Raw genomic sequence first — 14919 nt, 5'->3', positions numbered from 1 at the left:
ATACCCAGACACGCTAAATGAGTTCGTCTTCAGCCCAGGCAAAGGTGGAAGCCCTCAGATGACCTCAAAGAAGCACCGTGATTAAACACTGGGCAGCTGACCCCTGGGCAAACTGTCCATTTTCAAAAATTGTAAAAGCATAGATTGCTTGATGGTAATCCCTGAGGGAATATTTGAGAACTTTTGACCATGCAGATTGAAAACTTTTAAAAAAGAACATGGGGGTGGAGGACTTCCCCGGTGGCTCAGTGGTTAAGACTCTGCCTTCCAATGCAGGGGGCACGGGTTTGATGGGGAACTAAGATCCCGCATGCCATGGGGTACAGCCAAAAACTAAAAACAAGCAATTCAGCTCCTTCATGTATTGGAAAAAAATTATTATTAAAAAAAAAAAGAATACGGGGAACAACATGGGTTCAAGTCCCCCACCGCTGCCCCCCACCACCAAACACCCGGGAATCTTTTGGGATCAAACAGGTGCATCTGGTAAGCATTGTATACCTAAAATAACGTCAGCCAAGCAGTTGACAAAGTCTCGTTCTTGAAATGGAGGAATGTGGACCAGGTGAAAATAAGATGAGGTGGATCCCTAGCTAGTTGAAAAATAGAGCCCAAACAGAAAGATGAACACTTTGAAGTCTTGTTGAGGTCGGGGAGGGGGGGATCCTAGATCTGTGCCAGCGGCTGTGTCCTTCCACCCGCCCAGCCCTAATGGTGTCCCTGGAGTGTCCTTTGACGCCACTGATGGCGCAGGAATCAGAGCCGCACCACGGTCGAGGGTATCAGTGCTGGGGACTGATGCAAATCCATCAGCTAGCCACTCCCTGTTGACCCTAGGAAACTCACTTCCTTCCGCTCTCGGAGCTGCAGTTTCTTTCTTTGTCTGCACAATGGGGATAAAAACAACCCCGTTCCCCACCCGCCCCCAGCGATGTCATCCGTAGGGCTGAGGCCGGGGATGTGAAGCACACAGTTCGGTGTCCGGCCATGACAGCTAATGCCTTTGTCATCATTAGGCTGTTGCCCTAGTGCTGGCCATCTCTGTGCCACCCCACTGCCCCGACCTGGGAGGCACAGGACCTGGATCCCCGCCGCCTCGGCTCCAAGTCACAATAGCCTTGTGACTTTGGTCAAGTCACTCCACCACTCCAAGCCCCGGTTTCCTCATCTGTAGACACAGCTTTCAAAGCCTTGAACAGAGATGTCAAAGGCACTTGTGTCAAATATGTGGGCAACTAGAAGCTCAGAGGGACAATATATGTAATAAATAACCAAATCGTGAATGACGCAAACTCATTTCAACTGGATGGAATAAGAGGCCAAACCAACAAGATCAATAAAAATCGAGTCAGAATATATGTCAATAAAAACACTGAGAATTAAAAATGAAACACAGAAGAACATGCAGGGTAGGGGCATGGCTATTTTGTCAGCTGCCTGTGTGAAAATAAGATCTAGGGAATAACCTAAATGTCCAAAAGTAGCATGTGAAATAGCTAATGAACCAAAGTGACCTGGGAAGCCATGTACAGTTCTGAAGGCTGAGAAGTAGGTGTCAGAATATTCTGACACCTTGGAATATAAATGGAAATAATGCTACAAGATAAAAAGCCAAAGACCAAATAATATCTACTTGATAGACATAGTTATGTATAAGTGTTACATGCAAATTTATAGCAGTTGGTGGAAATGTTTCTCTAAAAGTTTTACCCTCACCCCCAGAACAAAAGAAAGTCTGGTAGTTTTCGTTGCCATGGACTTAATGTCAGTGAGTAATGCATGGGATTGCTAAAAGCTGATGTAGCTTTAGTTGTATCAGTGGAAGTATAATGTCTCTATAATGTGCTGGCCCCAGGGGCTGGTCCAGGTACCAGGTATGGCAATCTCCTAAGAGCTCATCCAGGTAACAGGCGTGATGGAACACGGTGATGGGTGTGTGGCCATCCCACACAAACTGATTCAAGTATACTTCTGGACTGACCTTTTGAGAAGAAAATTAACAATACCTCCCAGATAGATGGAGGAATTAAATGTGGAAATGAACTCACTGTACCACTAAAAGAAAATAGGAATAAACATTTATCTGCACCTGGGAGGGATGAAAGCATCCTAAAGATAAAATTAATGGGAATAATCATAAAGGAAAATATTGGTAGACATAAAAAATTTAAAACTTCTCAGTCATAAATTACCATAACAAAATTAAAAGACAAGAAAATAACTGGGAAACATATATGACAGATAATGGGTAATGATGTGTATGTGTGTGTGTGTACATAGCACAAGACTAACAGAAAAACAGGCAAAAAAACACAAGCAAGTATTTTAAAGGAAACTAAATGCAAATGGTCTATAAGAAATTAAAAGATGCTCAAACTCAACAACAACAAAATAAATGCAAATAAAAACAGTAAGCTAGGGACTTCCCTGGTGGCTCAGTGGTTAAGAATCCACCTGCCAATATAGGGGATACAGGTTTGATCCCTGGTCCGGGAAGATCCCACATGCCGTGCAGCAACTAAGCCCATGCGCCACAACTACTAAGCCTGCACCCTAGAGCCTGTGGGCCGCAACTACTGAGCCCACGAGCCGCATCTACCAAAGCCCGCGTGCTCTAGAGCCCGTGCTCCGCAACAAGAGAAGCCACTGCAGTGAGAAGCCCACGCACCGCAACGAAGAGTAGCCCCCGCTCGCTGCAACTAGAGAAAGCCCATACGTAGCAACAAAGACCCAATGCAGCAAAAAAATAAGTACAAATTAAAAAAAGATCAAATAAAACAAAACAACAACAGTAAGCTAACATTTGTCTTTCATGATTGCAAAAATAGATGACGGTATGTACAAGGGTCCAGGGACAGGGCAACAGTGTAGCTGGGGGTGCTAATTAGTCTCCCTCCTGGCACTCAGTAGCTGAGTGTCCTTGAGTAGTTTATTTAGCCTTCCAAGTCATAAACTGAAGATAATCATAATTCCTGTCTGACAGGGTTGTCAGGAGGATTGGCTGAGATTACTCTTGCCCAGTGGTGACACTTCATGAAATTTTTTCTAATTAGAGGCAAGCCAGCCGGGTATGGCTAAATAATTCATGATACATTTATAAGGTGAACTATTACACAGACATTAAGCATATTATAAAAGACTATTTCCTAATGAAAACTGCTAGAGATATTATGATCCCAGTATTGTAAAGTAAAATGCCATATACTTTTTTATATACAGAAAAAAAATAGCCAACATTTTGTTTCTTCTTTTGTCTCTAGGTGATGGGCTTTACAGGTGTTTTTTTTTTTTTTTTTTAGAAAAAACAAAAGCTATAAGGACAAAAACGGTATTGAAACTAAACAAAGTCAAAACGAAGCAAAATATCTTATATTGTGCCCTGACAATGTCAACTGGCATGTTTAGATTGCCGGGAACCTTGAATTACATGAAGCAGTTGGGGAAGATGATTATGTGCAGCCTCGAAGAGACAAGGTTGTGTGAGGGCCATAACATCTGTCTGCACATGTTTGATGCAAGTCACATCAGGGTGTGTCCCGATGTTGCCCCCTGGAACAGCATGTCACCTGCCTCTCAATGATAGTACCATCCAGGGAAGATTAGGACTCCAAGGTCTACGGGACTTGAGGTCACACTTGAGCCCCTGTTGCTGGTGGGCATCTTGGCCCAGGGGAGCAGGCATGGACCCAACTCTTCTGGGGGTTTGGATTTGATAACTTCTTTCTTTCTCTTTAAGATGGCAACCTGTAAAATGATTAATTATGGGACAAAGAAGAGGGGTCAGTGTAATCATTCACAGACTGAGAGTATGAAAGGGGGGAGTGGTTAACATGATCCTCAGGAATATTCTACCTTACACAGAAAAAATGAATGTTGGATTCATTTCTGAGACTTTCCACCCTGCTGCTCTGTGACATATTGTAGCAGAGATAAAACTAGTCCAGAAGTTGCTTCATCACAGTTGAGTAAAATTTAAATAATTTCTCAGTGGACTAGGTCTGTAAAAGCTGGGTTAAAAAGAAGAAGGTAACCCAATGATACATATCAGACCTAACCCCAGGAGTGGAGGCTGTGTCATAGGTTTCCAAGTGGGAGTCAATTAATCATCAATAAGGATCACACATCACTGGCCACAACAGAGTCAATGTGACTATTGAGGTAAATATTGGAGGCAAGCAAATTTGGCACCCGATATCCATTCCCCACCCAAAAGTGTAGTTCCCTGAATATATGTACCCATAGAAGAGCTTGTTTCTTCTTGTCTTTCTGCTTCTACCCTCAAGGTCACAAGACGGCTGCAGGAGCTCCTGCTTTCACATCCATGTCCCAAAGAGGGAGGAAGGGAATATCTCCACAACTGAGTCAACGCTTTTTAATATACCTTCCCAGAAGTCCCACATCATTTAGGTGGTCTGCCTGATCCAGAAGTGGACAAGTGACCCAGAACCACTAACCAGCACACCCCATGTCCCATTCCCAGTGACCAGTCCAGGATGGGCAGCTGGTCCTGTCATTGACATTCCCAGACGTCTGTCACCTGGGCTGCTAAGAGGGCAGGCTGTGAGCTGAGCTTCTGGCAGCCAACTCACAGCCACCTCTGGGGGTGGAGGTGGAGGATAAGAGGGAGGCAAAGCAGAGAGATGGGGTGACTAAGACCCAGTCCTGCTGACGTCACCAAGTCTGGCCAGTCTTGGACTTTTCATACAGGGCCAGCAGTGTGAATGCTCACCTTCAAACCATGGGGGGCCAGACTGCTGGGTGATGGCGGGGTGTTGGAGGAAGGTTTAAAATGTGACAGAATGGGAAGGTAAGCAAACAGAAAAGGTTGTATTTTCTAAAGTGAGGAGCATTTTCTCTGTATTTTAAACCATAGGTAAAAAGGAAGGCCTCTGGGGATGTTTCCTGGCCTGGCCTTCTGAACCTGTGCGTTATGTGTTGCTCACTTAAAAGCATCTCTGTTCCTCAGAGTGGGAGGCCCAGAGATAGCCAGGGGCAAGAAAGGCCAGTGGGGAAAGATGGGCGATTCAGGAATAGTACTGAGACCACAGGGCAGCCATCTGGAGAAAAAAGGTTGTAATAGGGAAGAACAGATGTGACTCCATATTAGATTTGTGTCTTTTATTTTAACCCTTGTATTCTATTGCCTTTGCTTTGAGTTAAGAATGTTGCCTATAGCCTAAAATATACAGGACAGCCCATTCTCAAGACTCTGACCTTTAAGGGTATAACACTTTTCCATTCATATAGAGATTAAAAGTTGCAGAACAGAGAATACCATTTGTCTTGTTGGAGGTTTACAGGAACATGGTGACCTGACCTACATGGACAGCTGCAAGAACAAAGGATTCCGACAACAAGAAGTCTGCAACAACCCATCATCCCCCCTCACCTGGCCTTTAAAAGTGCTTTGCTGAAACCCTTCTGTTCGGGGTTTTTTGGGCATGAGCCACCCATCTCCTTGCATGGCCCTGCAATAAACCCTTCTCTGCTCCAAACTCTGACGTTTTGGTTTGTTTGGCCTCGCTGTGCATCGGGCATGTGAACTTGCATTTGGTAGCAAGGTGAATCCACACTTCAATTACTACATATCCAACCAAAAGCTACACAGATCAAATAGTTAAATGTAAAAAAATGAAACCATAGAAGTACTCAAAGAAAATAATAATAATTTTTTCACTTCAGAGGGAGGAATACCTTTATTAGCATAGACACAAAATACAAAACCAAAAAGAGAAATAATTTGATGAAAATAACTACATAAAAATCAAGTTTTCTCTGCATGGCCAAACCTACCACAAACTCAAATGTCAAACTGTTTTAATTAATATCACAGACAGCACAAATATCCCTAATATATAAAGACTCCTCTAAATCAATAAAAGACCAACAGTCAAGTAGAAAAAAGGGCAAAGGATGTGAACTGACAAGATAACAGGAATGGGAATACAAATGGTCCCGAAGCATTGGAAGAAACACTCAACATCATTCAAGGAAAGAAAATGCAATTTACATTTACACCAAGATACCATTTTTCATCTTTCAGATGGTCTAACTTTAATCACATGCCGTACTCAAAAAGATGTTTGGAAACAGGCACTTTTATTCATCCTAGTTGTTTGTAGAATAGTACAGTTTTGATGGAGAGCAATTTTGCAACATCAAAACTGCAAATGCACTTATCCCTTTACCTGGGAACTCTGCTTCTGAGAATTCATCTACAGAAATTCTTAAATATGGAGATTTAGGCAACATCGCTTGTATTTGCCAAAGACGGGATACAACCGAAACGTCTAACATTCTGTAACTAGTTAAATAAGCAGTAGTACAGTATGCTGTCCTTTATGTAACAAAATAAAGTTGTAGTTTGTGCAAAGAATAGCCCCGACAGGATCCTTAGGAATCTGACACTGATGGCTGCCTCTGGGGGTCCAGGGAGTCAGGCTGAGAGGGAGACTCTTCTCCAAACACTGGTTTGAATCTCTGACACTTTGGACCATGGGCAAGGGTTATCGATTAAAAATATTTCTTAAAATTTAAAAAGATACCTGTGTTCTTTTTTCTCCCCAGGGGCAGCCAGAGACAGCAGGTAAGTAGCTGGGTGCCCAGGTGGACGCCATACCCCTGAATCCTGGCCGGGTCACCACGGCCTGGCCAGATATCCTAGGCATCAAGACCACAGGATGGAAGGTCTGGGGCCGGACCTCAGCTGTGTGCCGTGTGGAGGTGTGTTCCACGCTCACTTGTGGCCGTCACCTCACGTCTGGGGGCCTGCTGGAACCCGCTCCGCTGCTCGGAAGTTTTCATCTAATTGTGAATTAATTAGTACACATTAGCGGTGAATCCTATAGCCTCTCAAAATCCTTTTGGAGGCAGGCAGAGGAGAACACGTTTTAAATCTGAAATAATTAAAATGTCACAGTTACTTGTGCCCCTTAGGTACCAGGGAAGGGGAGGGGTTCACGGATGGTGAGCTAGTTCATGACCAGGGCACCGTTCACAGCTCCAGGTCCCCTCGTTGGACCTCTCCCCAGGGCAGGTTTCAAACAAACCCCCTCAATCTGCTCTTTTCACTGCACCCCAATTAGAAACAAACTCTCACCGACCCTGGACCCTGAGCGGGCGTGAGCCCATCACAGGGTCCCCCGGCTTCTTCAAGGACAGGGCTGCACTGTGGCTCTGGGCTCTGTCGCAGTGTCACTACACTCAGGTTCCTGGCTCAGAGTCTGTCTTCTGAATCCCAGCAGCTGTGGGTGACGGCCTGCTGCTAAATCCCTAGTGGGCCCAGCTTGGCACTCGGCTCCTTGGCGAGCTCCCAGCTATCACGCTGTGAAGGACGGGTGTCCTTGTGGCCCTCGAGGGCCTGGCCAACTGCCTGTGGATGTGTGCAGATGTTGAAGGCTGTCTCGACCCCTCTGGAAGGTTTACATGTACTCAGGGCTTCCCTCAAGGCCCACTGGAGGCTGGCTGCCAGAGGAGTCCAGCAGAGAACCTGGGTTACTCTTACAAATGTCCAGATGGAGACTATTGTTTGTTTGTTTATCTATCTATCTATTTTTGGCAGGGGAAGATTTATTTTGATTCTATCTTTTTTTAATTAAATTGAAGTACAGTTGATTTACAATGTTGTGTTATGTTCTGCTATACAGCACAGCAATTCACTTATACATATATATGATGCATACATATATGTTCTTTTCCAGATTCTTTTCCTTTATAGGTTATTACAAAATATTGAGTCTAGTTCCCTATGCTATACAGTAGGTCCTTGTTGGGTATCTATTTTATAGATCGTAGTGTGTATCTGTTAATCCCAGCCTCCTAATTTATCCCTCCCCCCGCCTTTCCCCTTTGGTAACCATAGATTTGTTTTCTATGTCTGTGGGTCTATTTCTGTTTTGTAAGTAAGTTCATTTGTATCTTTTTTTTTTAGATTCCACACATAAGCGATATCATATATTTGTCTTTCTGTTTTTCGATGAGGTAAGGAAATGCTGAGTAAGAGGCCTGGAGCAACCCCTCTGTGGATGAGCCTACGTGGGTGTGTGTGCACGTGCGGTGTGCACCTGTGCACAAGTGCATGTGCATGAATGCTTGCACATGGGCTGAGTGTGCATGTGTGATTGTGCACGTGTGTGCACTGTGTCCACGTGGGCACCAGGCAGGTGCAGACATCCCCCGGCAGCTGCACAGGTCTACTCCGTGGTCTGACTAGAATCCCCTTCCCGTTCATCAGAGGTTTTACACATGGAAAGGTTAGAGAAATTGGCCACCTGCCGTGCAAGATCAAAACATCTGGGTGCCTGGCGTGGCCAACAGGGCTGTTTCCGCGGGCAGAGGCGCTGCCTGGTGAGACATCAGCTGACCTGTCAGTGGACAGGGAAACAGAGTTGTTTCCTGTGCCTTTGATGTTGGGGCCCTGAGGGGTCAGCCTGGGCATTTGTTCTGTGCCCACTTTTCTGGCTCAGGAGGAAAGTAGGCCCACGCTGGGCAGGAAGCGCACCTGCCAGCATTTCTGGTTGAGGACATGACGAGGGAGGAAGAAAGGAAGAAGGAGAGAGGGGGTGGGGGAGGGGAAGAGGAGGGGCTACAAACTTGGACTGAAGGGGAGGGGACCCCGATGAGGTTTGGAGAGGGCAAGCAGGGAGCTTGGTGCAAACCCACACCTGCGTTTCTCTCTCGATGTCACTCACACGCAGGCTGATGGGAAGCAGCACAGGCCCCACTACCCGGGGGGCTCCTCCGCGTCTGGCTGGCTGGGTCTCAGATCCACAGCAGTCATTTCTGGTCAGCTCTGGGCTCTAGACTACGGCCTCAAGGAGACGGTCGAGGTGGCTGAAAGGGTCTCCTCGCCATCATGGTGTCCTGGCTTGTTTGGGGGGACCGGAGAGCCCTTGCAGCTAACCTGCTGGGGACCTCCGGGAAATGACCCTCCTTCCCTGGGCCTCACCTTCTCCTTATAAAAGGCATGTTGAACACTAATCGCAAAGTGGACTATTAAAGTATTTATCTGAGGGGAATGGAGGGTTTGAAAGCGGAAGCCAGGGGGAGTTTGTTAAATGTGGAAAGGTACGGTGTGCATGTACACGGGGGACTTTTCCTGAAAGCGCAAAATATTGCCACAGCGCTATTAGGAGGTGCTGGATCCCCAGATACACATGTGGGTGGAGGAACATCTGTAGCAGCAGAAGGGGGTCGACGGTCCGCGACCGCATGTCTGTATGAAGGCCAGCGTGTGTGTGTGTGTGTGTGTGTGTGTGTGTGTTGGGGTGAAGGGGACTCAGAGGAGCCCTGAGTAGCGTATGGAAAGTAAGAGTACCCAACACTCAGCTCAAGCAATTGTTTTTCTCCTGGAGGCTAAAATTCACGGGCAGGTAGCCAACAGGCACATTAGGATAAGAGATGTAATCTGTTTATAATACGTTTGCAAAATACATCTTGATGCAGTGAGTGCGCAGCGCGCCCTAACCCGTGTGACCCTGCCTTGGCCCGGTGGCCACGCCGGGCGCACCGGAGCTCACAGGCCAGTGTTTGCAAAGCCCAGCCCTCACTTCTCACTCGTCCACTTCCCTCCGGGGTGGATAAACACACTCCCAAAGACCACAGCTGGGGTGTCTGGGAGCCAACAGAAGCTGCTTCTCCCTGCCTTGCTGGAGCCGTCGCTGCTACCGTAGCAAAGACTCGAAATCTCCAGGTTGGAAGACACCCCAGAGGTCACTCATCCCTCTGATGCAGGAAGCCCAGGTCCCTGCGGATATCCTCCTGCAAGGGCCTGGGTTCTGCCAGGTCCCCCCCCCCCCGCTCCTGGGTAAAACACTGCCCCTGCCTGCACCGCACTGCTGTCCTTCCCCGCATCTACAGTTTCTGCGTCTGTAGGGCTGCCACTCTTCAGGCAATAGCAAATCCGCATTTATTGGGCATTTACTGTGAGCCTGGCACCATCTAAGCACTTTATCTGCATCGCCTCATTGGACTCACCCAGCAACGTTTGAAAGAGATACCATTATTACCCCATTTTACAGATACGGAAGTGGAAGCTGGAGGGCTTAAAGGATTTGCCCCAAATCCTGCCATCCGTGGAATCAGTGTGGAGTCTGGGCTTGAACCTAGGTTTTTTCAACTCTGAATCCCAGCTCCTTCCCATCAAACTCCTTGTTCTCCGGGCTCCACAGGGACATCCACACAAGGCTTCTCTCAGACCCACGCAGGTCCACCCCACCCCACTCCTCTCCTGGAAACATCCTGTAGCTTTTTTCCAGATCCCTCCCACCGACCTCTACAATTTCATAACCCCAAAGGGCAGGGGTTCCCTTTGCTCAGAACAGAGTAAACAATAAAACGCAGTGGCTCAAAGCACCCCGGTGAGGGTCGGACAGACCCGACTTAGCATTCTGCTTTAGCCTCAGCAAATGCCTGTCTCCTGTTTCCCATGGGTAAGAATAGAGACCTACCCACAGGGTGGGTGTGAGAGTTAAACACGATAAAACAGAAAGAGCTCGCAGCCGGTGTTCGCACAGGAGCAGCAGCTCTGCTAAGGGGGTGTGTAGTGACAGATGTGATAAGGGAAGGAGGACATGTGGGTGGATGTCGGCCACCAAGTTTCACTCCATCCCCAACTTCTGACTTTAAGAATCTTTCACCAGCAGGAGAGGGTTTGCTCAAGGACACACACACTAGGAACCCTCAGACCTCAGCCTGGCCGTGGCTTTCTCACTCCACGTTAGCATTTCCTGGGGAAGCACCTGCAGGAGGGGGAAGGGGGTGGGCAGAGGGGCTGGGGACACTGAAGGCTCCCCTTCAGGAAGCCAAGGAGAAGGTGGGCTCACCAACACTCGGGCGGTAGGCACAGACCTCTAATCTGGCTGCTGTGGAGTTCCCTGTGCCAGCTTGGCCAGCTGTCTCCTCTCGGGGCCTTGGGTCTTCCCACCCTTTAGGGATGATGGGGAAGTCATTTCTGAAGTTCACGAATTCCCAGGCATGAAGGTGCTGTACAAACATAGACTTTTAAACAAAGGTCCTCGTGTCTTCAAACCTCACCTTCTCTTAAGAACCCTCCCTGCCCTCCTCCGAGGTCCTCCCTTGACCTCTGGAGCTAAAATGACATCATACCTACCCCTGGGCCACCTGTCAGGCTCCACCCATGGACCTGGCTTTATTCTTCCTTCATAGCACACATTGCTAACCAATCTTATATGTCTATTTCGTGTTTGGTTTATTGTGCCTCCCCGTTACCCTCACTAGAATGCCAGCTGCACCAGGCAGAGATCTGAGTCTGTCCTCTTCCCTGTTAATCCCACGGCCTAGAATGACTCCTGGCACCGAAAACAAGCTCACAAAATAGTGGTTAAATGAACAAATGAACGAATGAAGGAATGATTCTTTATATCATTTCAGAAAACTACGAAACTCAGTATGTCAGAGCTGTAAGTGACATTTTCAAATATGACCCTGTGTTCTGATGAAGGTTTATTCAGACCATTAAAAAATATGCTCAGATTAAAAGGGCCTGGAAACAGCTCAGGTATCCCTCGATAGGAGGATAGATCAACAAGCCTTGGTATATTCGTGTGATGGAATACAACTCAGCAGTAAAAAGGAATGAAGGACGAAACATGGATAAATCTCAAAACATTATGTTGAAAGAAGAAAGCCAAACACAAAAGAGTGTCTGATGCATGTTTCCATTCACATGAATTCTAGAACAAACAAAACAATCTAGGATGCTAAAAAGCAAAACAATGTTTGCCTTTGGGGGCTGGCTGGGGACAAGGCTTGACTGGGAAGGAGGATGAGGGAATTTCTCAGGTGATGGACCAGACCCTATATCTTGATAGAGTGTGGGTTTTACTCATCAAATGGTCCACTTAAGATTTGTGCATTTTAATGTATGTACAACTTTTATCTTAAAAAAGAAAGATATAAACAAATACTGAACTGTAATTAATAACACGCATGCTGAGGTATTTAAGGGTGCATATTTGCAGCTTACTTTGAAATGCATCCTGAAAGTGAGATGAGGACTTTCACTTCCAGGAAGTTGGAACAGGCATACTTATCCATTCCTCCTGCCACCCACCACTAAAAACCCTGGACGTTATATACAGTGCAAACATAAGAAGATTCTGGAAGGTGGAGAGAAGACAGACTGATACGGACCTCGGGATGGGTAGAACGGAGTGGTGAGCTCTCTGGCTTCTTTTTGCCTTGTGTATCCCAGGCGAGGTGTTGAAGAAGCCGGGAACCCAGAAATTCCAAAAGAGAGCAAGCAAAGAGGAAGCTCCCACAAAAGCCTGCTCTCTCTAGCCAAATGGCCTGGAAAGGGCCAGCCCAGCAAGAAAGAAAAGTTTTAGGCAATAACTGTTTCACTCTAGCCAAACACCATAGAAAATACTGCAGCCCCGCCTTCATCAGCAAAGGCCAAGGGGAGCCCTGACGTCCACCCTCATCACCAGGCTGAAACATGCCCCAAACACCCTGCCCCACCCTGCCTGCCTCCCACCCCAGGGTGGGGTCTGAGAAGGCTGAGCAGGGAGCTGAAACTTTCATCCCCACTCAGTGGTCACAAGCTCCTCCTCAGTGTCAGCGGAGACCACGCGGGGAGGCTGGACTTTCGTCCCCACACAGCAGTAACAAGGAGCAAGGGTGGTATCTGGGAGACCTAGCGGGGAGTCAGGACCCTCTTAACCTCTCAGGGGTAGCAAGGCCACGTGAGGAATAGCATCGAGGCACTCTGACACCACCACATGGGGGAGCTATCAGTGGAAGCCTAGCACTTCTACCCACACCCAGCAGTAAGAAGGAGACCCCTTCCTCGGGTGTCCACAGAGGCCAAGTGAGGGACCTGGACTTCCACCCCACATGGCAGTAATGAGAGAGCTCACTGCCACTCCCCCCCCACCACCACCTTCACCCACAATGTCAGAGGAAGCCAGTGAAAACAGATCGAAATAAGATACAGAGTCTCAAAACATAATACCCCAAATGTCAAGCTTTCAGTAGAAAATTGCTCATCATACCAAGAACCAGGACGACCTCAAACTGAATGAAGAAAGCCAATGAATAAATGCTAACACCAAGATGACAGAGATGTTAGAATTATCCGACAAACATTTTAAAGCAACCACCATTAAAATGCTTCAAAGAGCAATGACAAATACTCTTGAAACAAATTAAAAAAAAGGAAGAGAGATACAATATAAAGAACAAAATGGAATATTTATAACAGAGAAATACAGTAATAACAACAGCAACAACCAAAACACCCACCTGAATGGAGGCACTCAACAGCAAAATAGAGGAACACAGTGACCTGGAAGATAGGACAGCACTAAATATCCAATCTGAACAACAGAGAGAAGAAAATAGGCTGGGGGGAAAAAAAAAAAAAAGGAACAGAGCCTCAGGGACCTGTCTTGCTATAGCAAAAGATCTAACTTCTGTGATATCCAAGTTCTGATAAGAAAGGAAAAGAGGGCAAAACTGAAAAAGTACTCAATTAAATAAGGGCTTAAAACATCCCAAGTTTTGCAAAAAACAAAAGCACAAACACGAACACACAGATTTAAGAAGCTGAGCAAACTTCAAACAGAATAAACCCAAAGAAATCCATATCAAGGCACATCACAGTCAAACTTCAGAAAAACAAAGAGAAAAATATATATATTGAAAACACAGAGAAATGACACTACCTATGGGGAAAAACATTTGAATGACAGCACATTTTCATTAGAAACCATGGAGGCCAGAGTACTCTCATGTGCTGAAAGAAAAGAACTGCCAACACAGAACTGTATATTCAGTTGAAAGGTCCTTTCCAATGAAGGATCCTTCAGGAATGAAAGGGAAATTAAGACATTTTCAAAAAAAGAAAAACTAAGAACATTTACCACTAGCAGATATATCAATACCACATAAGAATGGCTAAAAGAAGTTTCCTAAACAGAAAAGAAACAATAAAAGAAAGACTTCTGTAATGTCAGTAAGGAAGAAACAAAACAATAAGCAAACATATTGGTAATGCTGGTAAATACAATGGACTTTCCTTTTCTTCTTAATTTTTCTAAATTATGTTGACAGTTGAGGCAAAAACTGTAACACTGCTAATGTGATTCAAAATGAATGTAGAAGAAATATTTAAGACAATTATATTATAAACAGGGAGGGGAAAGGGACGTAAAAAGAGATAAATGTTCTATACTTGACTCAAACTTGCTAAATGATGACGCTAGTAAACTACGGTCTCAACAGAGGCAAAAAAATCATTTGATATAATCCAACAGATATTCCTGGTAAAAACTCTCAGCAAACTAAGACTAGAAGGGAACTTCCTCTATCTGATAAGGGGCATCTACTAAAAACTAATAGCTAACATCATTATTAACGGTGAAAGACTGAATATTTTCCTCCTAAGATCAGAAACTCTCACAGATTCTATTCCACATTGTACTGAAGATTCAATCCAGTGCAATATGGCAAGAAACAGAAATAAAAGCGAGCTAGATTGGAATGAGAGAAGTAAAGCCGTCCTCATTTGCAGATGACATGAGAATCTATGTAGAAAATCCTATAGAAACAAAAAGTTACTGGAATGTAAAAAGTGACTTTAGTAAAGATATGCGATACGAGATTAATGTACAAAAAATCAATTGTATTTCTGTATACTTTCAATGAACAATTGGAAATTGAATATTTAAAAATATCACTTACAATAGTATCAAAAAGTATAAAATATTTAGGGTAAATCTGACAAAAGATGGACAATATCTATACACTGAAAATTACAAAACATTGCTGAGAGAAATTAAAGAGAACCTAAATAAATAGAAGATACTGAGTTCTAAAATTTTTAAAAAGATTTTTTAAAAAGATTTTTTTATTTGAATGAGTCTTTAAATTCTATAGTGCTTTACAATTTTCAAAAGT

General features: G+C 45.3%; 1 long non-coding RNA gene across 4 annotated transcripts in view; it reads right to left on the bottom strand.

Annotated features, from left to right (window-relative positions):
* Positions 1 to 14919, bottom strand: part of LOC133105130 (uncharacterized) — a 151791-nt gene that overhangs the window by 21757 nt on the left and 115115 nt on the right. For 2 of the 4 annotated variants that reach the window (XR_009703805.1, XR_009703804.1), the window contains one exon: positions 6248 to 6804. The exons of the other annotated variants lie outside the window; for them this stretch is intronic. This is a non-coding gene — a long non-coding RNA (uncharacterized LOC133105130). Of the gene's footprint in view, positions 1 to 6247; positions 6805 to 14919 lie in introns of those variants that run through there. 4 annotated transcript variants of the gene reach the window in all.

This window comes from Eubalaena glacialis, chromosome 14 (genome assembly GCF_028564815.1).
Source record: "Eubalaena glacialis isolate mEubGla1 chromosome 14, mEubGla1.1.hap2.+ XY, whole genome shotgun sequence".
NCBI lineage: Eukaryota > Metazoa > Chordata > Mammalia > Artiodactyla > Balaenidae > Eubalaena > Eubalaena glacialis.
The sequence above is the reverse complement of the archived record's forward strand: the minus strand, read 5'-3'. Positions and strand labels throughout refer to the sequence as shown.